Genomic DNA, 12,452 nt, shown 5'->3' with positions numbered 1-12,452 from the left:
TTGCTTTTGTCCTGTTTCTCAAAAACAAGCAGGGAAGTAACAGAATATGTGATGATCAGTAGGGCTAAGTAGCAACTTCATGTTTTGGCCGCTTTACATTTTATAAGCAATGCCAATGCACTCTTGAGTGCTCATCCCTAAGTACCCAAAGAGAAGAACAGAAAGTCGAGTTAGAGGGAATAGCATTCTTCTTTGAGCATGAAAGAGACAGGCATTTGAACAGCAGTCTGATCATCATTACTTCTTCCAGCTGTTCTGGTTATCAAGTTGGAAATGGATCATTGCTTCATTTTGCATCATTTCACAATTCATAATGATAAATGTTTTTTAATAGTCAAAGATGTCAGGCTATAATAATAAAGTGAAAATATAATGAATTGTTCAGTCAGCTTCTAGGTTAAGACTCCTAAGGTAAAAGAAAAACAGAAACAATATTGAACAAGATGACCCTTCATTCTCTCAATGAAATGGAACTGCCTGCACACCCTTTCCATTTTACCTTCATTGTCAGTTGATTTCCAGAATTTATTTTTATATAATCTCTGATTTTTTTTTTGAGCAGGGTTAGCTCTGAATTAAATGAGATCTAGGCATGTCTGAATTTCAGCTTCTGGGCAGCATGATTAAACTCTGAATAGCCTAGGTTATTTCCAAAACCTGTATGACAGACTGGTTGTGTAGCATGCTTCAGCCTTAGCAAACTAATAAGCCAGCTAAGGAAGCAGTTTCCATTATGATTTTTAGGTGGCTACCTTCTCCAGAATAGCAAGCTTAGCTCAGTATCCAGACTCACAAAGCAATCTCCTGACATTCAGATATAATAGCACAATTCCACAAAGGTGAACTAATTGTCAAACTGGTTAGAATTACAAATTTCCACCACTTTACACCAGTGCTAGAAGCCACAATGAATTCTTTGATCAACTAGAATTCCAAATACCTTTATGTAATGTCATCCTCTTTTCCCAATGCAGTAATTAGATATTTTGCCTCTGTTAAATTTTTGACTGCCACTTAATTTCTGAAACTAAATTTTGAGACAGAACAAAGTGGGGTATCCTAACTGGCTGCTGTGCTGATCAGTTCAAGATTGAATCCTTGGTTTATGACTCCTATATTTAATTTCCTACAGGCAGATCAAAATATTAGTGCTGGAATTACTCTTACAGTGTTCCTATCTTTCTTCAGGCCCTTTTATCTAAAGAATACTTGGTTTTGGAGAACTAGGACTGAAACCTAAGGGATTTTTCTCCCAAGTCTAAATTTCCCTTTGGTCAGTAACTTTATTTCAGGTTGTAGTGATTATGGAATAAGTGTCATTTCTATGTCTCTTATTCATAGTGTGTTGATGAACTAAAAGGTATCAATAAATGTGTAATATTTTATACTGTCCTAACCTTTTCCTGTTAGAATCATGACCCGCAAATGGTGGCAGCTTCCAGGAGAATAATACCATCCTACTGTTCTCTAACAATTGCAATTAGGTTTCAGGGCTCCAATTAATCATAAAGTCAAAATCAATATGTGCTGGACTATTTATACTATATGAATACTCACAAGCAGCGTCCTTTTTCAGAAAACTTTCAAATAGTAGCTGTTTCATTTCTTGCCTTCAAGAAAGTTACTTTTGTAACTCATGAAGCAAGAGTGAAATAACATAATATCAAGGAGTAGAGCAAATAAAATATATTTATCTCTTATTTTCTTGTTTTTGCACCTCTCTGAATAATGCCTATAGCAAAAATACGATGTCCTAGAATCAGATAATAAAGGAAGTAAATAAGTGGGCAGGTAAAATTCTGAAAAATACATAGTAGTGACCTCACAAAATCCTGAGCAGATAGTTGGCTTACCAGACTGTTACTTGATCTGTTGCTGCACCTTAATCTTTCAAAAAAGTCACAAGATTTTGGCTACTCACCGCTCCTGTGAAATCATTGGGAGCTGCAGATATTTAGTGAAAATTGTTTGTGGTCCTTACTATTTGAAACTTTGTATTGAAAATAAAATTTCATTGTATCATGCATTTATAAAGCTATAGCCAAAGTATGTTAAATCTTCAGAGATAAATGACCTACAGAGCTCAAATCACAAAATTGGTCATTTAGATAAGTTTTTATTTTCCTTTTGAAATAATGCATAAATGAACAGGCAGCAAACAATCCAAATCCTGTGAAATTTTTCTCCAGGGTAGCATAAAATCTGATGAATACTTTTAAAGTACTGTTGGTTTCTTAGGCACAAACCTTTTGCCCATTGATACATTATGTGCTATTTGCCAATCTGGAACAAGCAGGAGGCTTATAAGCAAAATTCAACAGACGTCAAAGATAGACAATGATATCTGACAACAGAAGATTTTTCAACACATATTTTCCTTTATATGTGCAGGGAAAGGAGTGATGTAGAAAGAGCAATGACTCTGCATGGATAGAGGCAAGATATTAGCTACTTATTTCAAGCCTCCTTATAAATTCATGATCTAATTATGCTGTCCCAATTCTGTGAAAGACAAAGTGACACAGGAAATAGTAGACAGCAAAAAACAGATCTCTTAAGTGCACTTCTTCTCAGTACAACTCAGTTTTCATAGATCTTAAAATAATCATAGGATAGCTATGAATCATGTAGAGTAACTGCATTATGAGACAGAAAATGACAGATGCTGGATGGGAGAGGAAGAATGATATTTTTGAGTTGGTATCTAGAAAAGGTTTTGTAATGAAGAGGTTATTGTTGTTGAAAATTGAAAGAAAGTAAAGAAAATACTTTTACTACTTCCTTGCAATGTCTTTTTTTTTTTTTTTCCCCCTTCAGTGTGATGGATGGAAGCTTCATGAAAATTCTAGTAGTCTAGTAGTTGGGAGGATAGAGTTTTTTAAGCAAACTTACTTCCATTACAAACTTGAACAGAGGTTAAATTGAGGGGATGCTTTGGCAAAGATTTTCTGTCCTTTAACTTTGATTATTCATATTCCCAGGAAGAGAACTATGTATTAATTTTTCATTGGTGCCAAGAAGCACAAGATCCTCAGTCTTTTATGTTTCAGCTCAACTTATCTGCAACCTCTGCAGTACTCATTTCCAAAGCTGCTATCCTGTAGATAGCATTCAGAGATGAAACTTAGAGTTATTACAAGTAGGTGTTTTTGGGTGAAACAGAGGACAAAGTAAAAGGTGAATGTTGTGTAGGACACAATATTGGTGGATATAACTGGATCCAGAGTACAGAAATACAATGGGTTTACAAAATGGGTTTTAAGAGCTTCCTTGGCTAACAGACATAAATTGGTGGGAAAAAAAAAAATCAATATTTTATGTCATGAAATTTCATGATTTGGTGTGTTTTTTGGGTGGCTACAACTTGCTCTCAGCACCTGTTGCAAGTCTCACTGTTTTCAAGGGACATTTTCAGTGGGTTACTGATACTTTTTGAAATAGATTCTACCTTGTATCTTAGTTGACCTGCTGGAGTTAAATTCTGAAGATCTGCTTCTCCAAAGTTTTCTGACTGTGCCCTTTTATTGGCAGATAATGGGCTTTGACTACTTATGCTTGATCCTGGACTTGACAAGGTATTGTTTCTATTGACACGTTGTGTTTTTGGATGCTTATGTAATTCTTTTGCATAGCCCAGTGTCTCACACAGAATTCAATGGGGACATCCAGAAATACATACTTTTAAAATCTTTCTTTATATTTGTGATTTGAGAGTTAGTAGACGTATTGGCAGTATAGAGATTTTCATATTTTTCTCACTAGCATACTGAAAAGCTGTTAGAGTCAGCTTTGAAGTTCCATTGAATTAAAACAAATAAAGTTCATTTCCTAACAAATTGATTTGGGCTGAACAGCCCCATAAGTGCTATAAATTCATTGAACAAAGTGAAGACACAATGAGTTCAGTTATCAAGCTTTTGTCATTCGTCAATGAGCTAATCTGAGTCATCATTTTTTCCTTAGTAATAATTGCTCTCATTCATCCTTTGTTCTGCTTTTATTGTTTTTCTATGTCATTTATTATAAACCAGTCTCATCAAGAGAAATAGCTGGGATTTTGAGTGTTGAAAATGTGCCTTGGAGCGACCCACAAGCGATGCTATAGCACATTTCATAGCGCCATCCATGCTTGGGAGTGCGCTCTCCAGAGGCATCAATCAGAGCTGCTCAGTCTGAGCTTGCAGCAGGTGATTAATATGCTACCTGTGGAGCACAAAGGACTGGTTTGTTCATTCTACAGAGAAGCTTCAGTGAAGCTTTTCTTAAAATGTGTTTCTCTTTCTCTGAGGTGCAAAAGAACTGCTAGGCTGCTATACTTCTCCTACATAAATAGTGACTTTTTCCCTAAAGAAAGTTGGGTGTATACTCACATTACGTTTTTTACTCTGATAAGAAAAACGCTTTCACTGCTATTACTTGTTCCATGAACATAATTTAAAAAAACTTACCACCACAAAATGCTAATGAATGCTATGATGTTGTGTGACTTAGATCATCTATCTGCACTAAGAAAGAAAATGATACCATCAGATAAACCTATGGTGTGTGTCTGTTTGTATGCTTATACCTATTGTAATACAGTAAGTAGAAGTAGTAGCAATTTACATATTTCCTGGCACATTTTCCATGTCTATTTATTTACCAAAATTGCTGATATTGACACAAGTCTACTCAGAATGGCAGGACTTCTCAGGATAGTATCTCCCTTGTTTAAATGATCTAATCAACCTGGATTAGATCTATTGCTAGTGCAAGAGTAATTTGGAGGGAGGAAGGCTGCTGGCTGCTGGTGTTATTGCTCATTATTAATCTTTGACCTGGAAGAAGATTAATAATCTCTTTCATCCACACTTTTAAACTATATTTTAATTTAAGAGTTTTGCCATATATTTAATAATATTTTGATCTGTCTCTTGCCTTCTATTGATTTTATATTAATTTCTTTGAAAATGTTAAGGTACTGAACATTATGATAATGTAAGTAGTCTTTGTTAATGTATTTCAACATAACCATGAATTTCTTTTGCTCTTTATTCTTGCATCCTTTGTTTAATATTGGCTGATCAAAGGTGTTTACTTCCTCGTAGGTCTCTCAGAAGTGACAGAAGTTCTATGTCAAAAGCTATTGGCATTTTAGGCAAAAGTTAAGTAATAACAAACTCTGAGTGGCTGTAATATGGTTGGAGTTAGCACAGTCAAAATTAGCATGTTAGGGAATCTGGAGAAATGTGGGTAAACTTTCATGGCCCCAGCTGATGTAGGTTTTATTATGGGTGTTCACTGTCCCTCACTGTGGGAATTATGCAATGAAGTGTGAAATATTAGGTAGGTCTTAATGCTTTGTTTTCTTGTGAAAATAACTGAAGGAATCTTTTGTATGGTACTAGGCTACACTATCTTAAAAGAAGTCTCATTTCTCTGATGCATTGAGCCACTAGGGTGACTGTACTCAAAAATTATATCATATTTTTGTCCACTTTTCCCAAGAAGGTCTTGTGAGCTAGAGACTGCTAATGGGAAAAGTATTACTCTTTCTCCTTGGTTAGGAACAAACACAAAGCGACTGTTGAGGACAGAGGACAGGGACATAGGTAATAAATCCTGTGGTATATGTGTAAAGTAAGTTTTTTGAGACTCAGTCCAGCATCACGATTGGAAGATTTTCTTTTTTGAGGCAATGGGTTTTCTTGCCCTGTTCTTGCAACTTTCCATGTCACATCATAGTATCTTTGCTGTGTTTGCATTGTGAGTAACTACTATACTGGAAATGTAGTTTTGGGAAAGAAGTGCAATTTATTGTTAAGATTTTATGAGACAGCTGCAGCAGTTTTTTGTATATTTTAATCAGTAAATAATTAATTTGATGTCAACTTCAGGTATAGAATTGTAATTTTTAAGTGATTGTTGTAACTATTTAATTGATTGAAACCATCAAATTATTTGTATTATGACTTTTTCTGAAAAAAAATTGCCTTGTTTTTGGAGGGGGGAAGACTCTGCTTATAGCTGTGTGAACTTTATCCAGTTTAGAAATAAGTGGACTTGTTTTTAACATCTTCTCAAATAGCACAGAAAAATAATTCTGGCACTCAGCCTTCGGATTTCCCAAGCCCCCAAGTGATGGAAATTATATCCATGAAAAATACAGCACCACTGGTTTTAAAATATCTTGAATTGTAACTCTTCTGTGAAACCATCTTCCTCTCTACCTGCTTCAATCCAGTGATGCCAAAGTGATTGCAAGAACCTTGTTGTGGACATCCCCTCTAACCTATTTTTTTAGTACAATCTCTTTATGCTGTTTCTTCTGGTTTGATGTATCTCAAGTAAGAATGAGTACATAACTGCATCCTTTACCCATGAATCCATGTATATAGCTTTTGGATTTTTTTTCTTACTTGTTAGAATACATGCACCATGTGCATATGTGCAGTACATGTACTCTCCTATTATATTTGACAGGTGCATGTATGTTCTCACTTTAGGAAGGTTTTGAGTTCATTTAATAAAGAGAGGGTTCATTCAGATAATTAAATCCTACACAGTTCTAGTTAATAAAACAAAATCTGCCTGCACAGTATTGAATATTTTCTGTGACTCAGACAACTTCACCTTCCCCCAGCTTTTTGAGTCACTAGGCAGATTGCTTTTTAATACCAAATTTATTTGGATATCCTTAATTGTAGACAATATAAGTTAGATATAGGATATGGATGGTACATTCCTGTAGAATGTTTTATTTTGGAGGTGATGTCAAAATACTGTATTTCTAGGATGTGGGTGAAGTTACTTAGATAATTAGATAATTATTTGTATAAGTAATAAAGGAAAACCTTACTGGTGCTCAGTTTGGGGGATGTGGGAGCATATCGTTATGTGAGGATATACTGATCATAGGAGAAATCTTGTATCTTTTCTGTACTATTTTTTGCAGTATGCATTTTTTTCTGTCTGTATACCAATGTCTGATACCAATGTGTGATATAAAAGAAGCTTCTTTGTATACTTTTGTTTTTTTCTTCCACTTTGCCTTAGTTGTTATCATGTTGTTATGCAAAATCATGGATCCTGAGATATTCTACAAAATTATTTGACATACTGGTCAATTAATTTGAGGTTTCCTTTTTACAGACCCTTTTGAATGTCTGTGTCACTGATTTCAAAGGTTCCCCTTTCAGCTATTTAGTCATTAATAATGTTACAAGCTTGGTCTGGTGTTCCGTCTTTAATTGTAAGCAACGTTGAGGAAAAGGTGGGTCTTCTTTTGTGTATTAAATCTTAAAATAATGATAATCATTGTACAGTTTTTCTGACCCTTGTTCAGTTCTCTACTGGTGCTTCAGCACAGTTTGAATTGGTTTAACTTGCTACTATGGCCTGCAGTAATGCTTATAGAAATAATATTTTAAGCTACAAAGTATGAACTGAATTTACTTTTCCTCCAATTTGCCATGAATTTTCTCTTAATGAGAAGGAAATTTAAAAAAATAGAGAAATTTTCTGGTATGCTTGCTCCTTTTTCTACCAGTGCAATTTCTTTTCATCTGGCATCTTTTTTCATGTGATGTAGAGCAGTAAACAGAGAGAAGAAATATATGAAGGAAAATTAAAATAGGCAAAAATGTTATATTGTTCTAATGAGAAGCAGTCAATGTGTTTTGGGATAAATGTTTATTTTTAATGCTATAAAGAATTGGTCTAAAATGTTCAGTGTCACAGATTTTGGCTTTCTACTAGTGCTGCTATATTCTTGTCAGAACAGGTCTGGGTTCCCACAAACACTGATCCTTTGAAGGTGCTAGAAGATGCAAAGGAGTAAGCAATCTTTTAACCTCACAAGTTGTAGAAATAAAAAATGGACATGTTGGGTTTATTACATTTTACTGAGAGATCTCCTGGTAAATACCATATGCAAGCAAACTGCTCTCTATGTGTCTTGCTCTTTGAACAGCTTTTCATTGTTCTGCCTTTTCACCTGTTATAAGTATAGAAGCACAAAATTGTCAGCCTGTAAGCATTTTTTCACTTTGATACAAAATGTGCTAAAAAATTGAAGCATCAAAGTAGGCTTGGATTGAGCTGTTGCTGAAATATGGCTGCTTTGACAGGTGAGACCCAGTGAAGGGATAAGTCTGTTCTGTGGATAACATTATAAAAATGGAAAATTGTATATATATTTCTGGTTTATTTTCTAAATGCATCAGAGTAATTCAGTGTTTCATTAATTATAAAAAAAATTAAAGAAACAGAATTCAAATTAATTATGAGAAAGTTCAAATAAGTATTAAAAGGTGGGTTGAGACCAATATAAGATTTACAGTGTATCTTATCTCTTGTGTGATCTGGACCTACCCTTATTCATCTTGTGTCATTTGCTTCTAATTGTTTTCCCTTGGGAAGTTACTCTTGTCAAAGCAGTCACAGAGAATGCTTCACTGCTAAAGTATCTCAATTTGTTTTCTAATATGGTCAGTGGATCTACAATTTTTCCTTCATCTTCCACTGAAAACATACTAAAACCCTTTTCAGAGAGTTAGACAATTGGTTTTTTGGTGGAAATTCCCTTGGTTGTTATACAGATGTCTGGAGAAGGCTGCAGGTCCCTGTGCTGGGTCTTTAAGGCAGTGGCCCACAGCTTTGCCATCTGTTGTACAGGTGCATGATATAACCTAAGGCTAAAGGGAAAACAAAAAAAAGCTCAGAAGTCAGAGCAGCATTGACAATTAATATATTGGACTGTTATGGGATTGTAGATATCTACATTTTAATAATGGCTTTTGTTTTGATGCTTACTGAGTTCAATTCTTCTTTTTGCATTTCTTCCCAAATATATGGGAAATATGCTTTTTAAATTTTTTTCCCATCCATATGCAAGAATTGCTGTGCTGAATAACAGAAGGATTCTCACTATGTGTTTGAATTCATACGTGTGCATTTCTGCATCTGCACATTTGGGTAGATGTATGTTGGTACATGGATTTAAAAAAAAAAAATCCACTGAGCCTTTCTTGCATTCTGGTTAATGGTCTTTGTATATTACTACAAGAAAATGCTGCTGTAAAGAGAGTTGTATCTTGATAAGAAAAGTGCATCTGTGTTTCATTGCTCATATCTGTGACTAGTGCAAGGTTAGCTTTTCTCTTGCTTTTCTGTAATTAATAGCAGTTAAATCAGTATTGAATGGCATTAATATAAGTGAATCTAAATATTGAAAATAAAATTGGACATGTTAAAACCAATTCAGATTGTTTTTTAAATTCCTGAGAGGAAGAAATCCTAATGTCTGACATTTACTTCAAGCTTTTATCATGTATTTCTGCATCAGTCAGATTGTTTTAATATTTAAAGCCATTTTTGGTGTTTATGAGGCATAGAATTTTGTTAAGAAAAAACAGGCGAACTCAAAAGGGATGTGTGTATATAGGCATTATTTCAGCCAAAGATCTGACGTGCTTTGCAGTAAACCAAAGTGACCCATTTAAAATACTAATTCTGGAACTTTTGGCTGGGGGGAAAAAGTACAAATTTTAGGAAACTTTTATAACTGAATTTTGGTTTTGAAGTTTGAGAAGGATGTATTTTTGTCTTTAGTCCTCTGTCAGAACAAAAGTTTGTGGTTGTTTTCAGGGAAGTTTCCTCCCTTTTGTCCCACCTTTTTGCAGTTAGAGAAGCAGTAAAGAAGATTCACTGAAACTGCCAATTTTTGAGTGTTTCTACAGTCTGTGAGGGAAAATTTATTTTGCATAAGTTTCTTCTGCTGAAATGGTTAGTTCTTTTTGTGTGTGACCAGAAAGAGAGAGTAGGATTTGAAAAGAAAGTTTTCAGTTTATCTTTATAATCCTTCTTCCTTCTGTCATTTTCTACTCTTTATTGTTTTTTCAGACACAGAAAAAATTCATCTCTTAACAGTCTTTTTAAATTTACTTCAGCTGCAAGCAATTTAAAGTCAAATCCCAAAGTCCTCACTAGTCTCTCTTTCATTTGCACACTGTCTCTTTTTAAAGTGCAGTTCATTTCCCAAAATATTTTTCCTATGTAAGGTGATTTTTCTTCTTAAGGAATTCTTACACTTAGTTTAAATTGCACTGGAAACTGATAACATTGTTCTTGCTTACAGTAATCATGTTGCCCATGTGGGAGTAGATGGTGACTTATAAGGGAAGTTTTGTTTTTTCACTTTAGGTTCTTACAGTTTCTAAAGGATGTAAATTAGGCCTTGGCTCCTGTAGGAACTCTTCTAGATTCTGTAGGTCAGTATTTGTCTCACAAAAAGAAATTCTACCTGTTTGAATTCCATATATAAATTTTAAATTTAGTGAATATTTGTGGTAATTTTTGACTTTGAAAGTTTTCATTTGTTGTAGTAGGGATAGTAGAAATTGTTTATTATTTTATTTTATTGTTTATTATTTTATTATTTTTGTTACTGTTTTTCTGTCTGCTGTATTTCACTTGAGTTGCTAAATTTCAACTGTTCAATTGAGTAAATAATGTAGATATTTGGGTATTTGGTTCTTGACAAGCATTCTTTGGGATGGCAGCTGCAAATATCTAGCCCATCATTTCTCATGTGTGTACCTGTGGGATACTTCTGTGCAGGTACATATTGCTAAAATAAAACTAATGAAGTCTCACTTAGGAGGGAATGGGAAATTTGGGGTGAAGTTTTCCAAGGTGACAGATGAATGCAGAAAGGACTTGCAATATTGCACTGCATCAGATGATATTTTTTTTTGTTTCCACATCATGACCAAACTGAATCTAATTCTTATTACCCAACCAGGTGGATCTCCAGACCATAATTCATATACTATCTTGAAATACAATTATACAATTGACACTTTTGTTCAGTTTTCTGCTGATGTTGAGTCAGTTTGAACACAATATTTGGTTTTAAGCATTTTATTTTTTCTCCTTGAGAATTTTACTATATGAATAATTGTCTTGCTTTGTAATGTTAATTTTGTTTAATTGCATTTTCATCTGCTAATGAGAAATTATTTTGTCTCTTACTGCTTTTCCTTTGTTCCTTAGGTAAAAAAATTTCTGCTGACTTCACAGGGTGAATAAAAAAAAAATGCTTATTCACTTTGGCTAGACCTTAGCAGGAAATTAGAACAGATGTCCTTGATATCACATTTTTCATATTCTTAACTAGATTGTGATACAAGCAGAGGCATCCACAAGTCTTTCTCCTTTCAATCATTGCTCATTTAAAGCACTTCTGATTCCCTGATGAGGTCTTCAGAAGTGAAATGGTAACTATAGAAAGTGCTTTACTTTTTGCTATGTTTTGGCATTTTACTGTCTCTCACATCTGGCTGAAGTTCAAGTACTGAGACTGAGATTGTGCTTGCTTTTTCTCCTTTAGATTAATCTTTTTTACTTTTTAACATTTTATCCATAAGTTGAAATATATCATCTCTACGTTCGTCCCACTGGGTCAGAGCTTTCTTTTCATCTGTTTCATTTGATTGCTCCTCTGTCAGTTTTCCCTTGAGCAGCAGGTTAGTTCATCCATAAAAAGAATTCTTAAGTCTTGCTTTGGAACAAATTTTCAAATATTAGTGATTTGAAAATAGTGGAGAAAAAAATCAGAAATTTCAGAAATACTTTTCACCCCTCCCAAACAAGTTCAGAAGAAGTTGTGATAAATTTAGGAAAAAGAATTTGAAATGTTAGAACTGTTTGCATGCTGCACACAAACAATTGTGAGTTTAAAGAAAGAGTATTTTTACAAATAATGTCTTTTTAGAACAGGTTCATGAACTGGTTTTTTGCGGTCAACCTCATTGATACTACAAAAAGAAGAATTCTGAGAATTGTGAGAGCAAAAGCCCAAACCATTTCTAACATGGAAATTGTTTTTGCTTTTGTTTGTCTTATTACACTGATTTTTTTTTTTTTTTTGGTCTGGAAATGAAGAACAAAAAAAGTTCTCTGCTTTTGAACAAAGTCAAATATTATAAATGTTTTCTAAATCTTGCATGGCTGTTAGGAGTGAAAACTGTTTTGAAAGCTTTACAAGTATCTCTTTTAGGAAGTCTTTTGTTTCAGTTTCAAATAAAGTTTAATTACAAAGGAAAGCTTGACTTCTCCCATGAGTATTTTCTTGTAATAATCTTTCTAATGCAGTGGTCCTCTTACAAATAAAAAATGTTCTCAGTTTTAGAACATGTGGATATTTACTGAAATGTGTACACTCCTGCTGGGCTGTTAAAAATATCTGTTCAGGGATGAAAATTGATATATTCATCAGGTCTGACATCTGTTACAATTGAATATTTACATTTTGTGTTTCCTTGATAGCCCTCAAGAGATAAGAGAGGACTGCATTTCCCTTTTTGTGTACACCTGTAGTTGATTAGTATATTTCAAATATATTGTTAGTAATTATTGTTTTGCTGTTTTCAGAGTTCTTGCATCCATTAAGAATGTAATCAGTGGGAGTT

The 12,452-nt window shown here is 34.1% G+C and overlaps 1 protein-coding gene across 16 annotated transcripts in view; it reads left to right on the top strand.

Moving 5' to 3' along the window:
• Positions 1-12,452, top strand: part of LRRC4C (leucine rich repeat containing 4C) — a 487,862-nt gene that overhangs the window by 131,485 nt on the left and 343,925 nt on the right. Inside the window, exon 1 of one of the 16 annotated variants that reach the window (XM_085580209.1) lies at positions 3,556-3,575. The exons of 14 other annotated variants lie outside the window; for them this stretch is intronic. The gene's annotated coding sequence lies outside the window, so the exon portion shown is untranslated. Of the gene's footprint in view, positions 1-3,555; positions 3,576-12,452 lie in introns of those variants that run through there. One more of the 16 variants, XM_085580214.1, reaches the window with a different exon arrangement.

Source organism: Lonchura striata, chromosome 5 (genome assembly GCF_050655825.1).
Source record: "Lonchura striata isolate lonStrDom1 chromosome 5, ASM5065582v1, whole genome shotgun sequence".
Lineage (NCBI taxonomy): Eukaryota > Metazoa > Chordata > Aves > Passeriformes > Estrildidae > Lonchura > Lonchura striata.
Note: the sequence above shows the minus strand (reverse complement) of the source record. Positions and strands in the feature narration are given on the sequence as shown.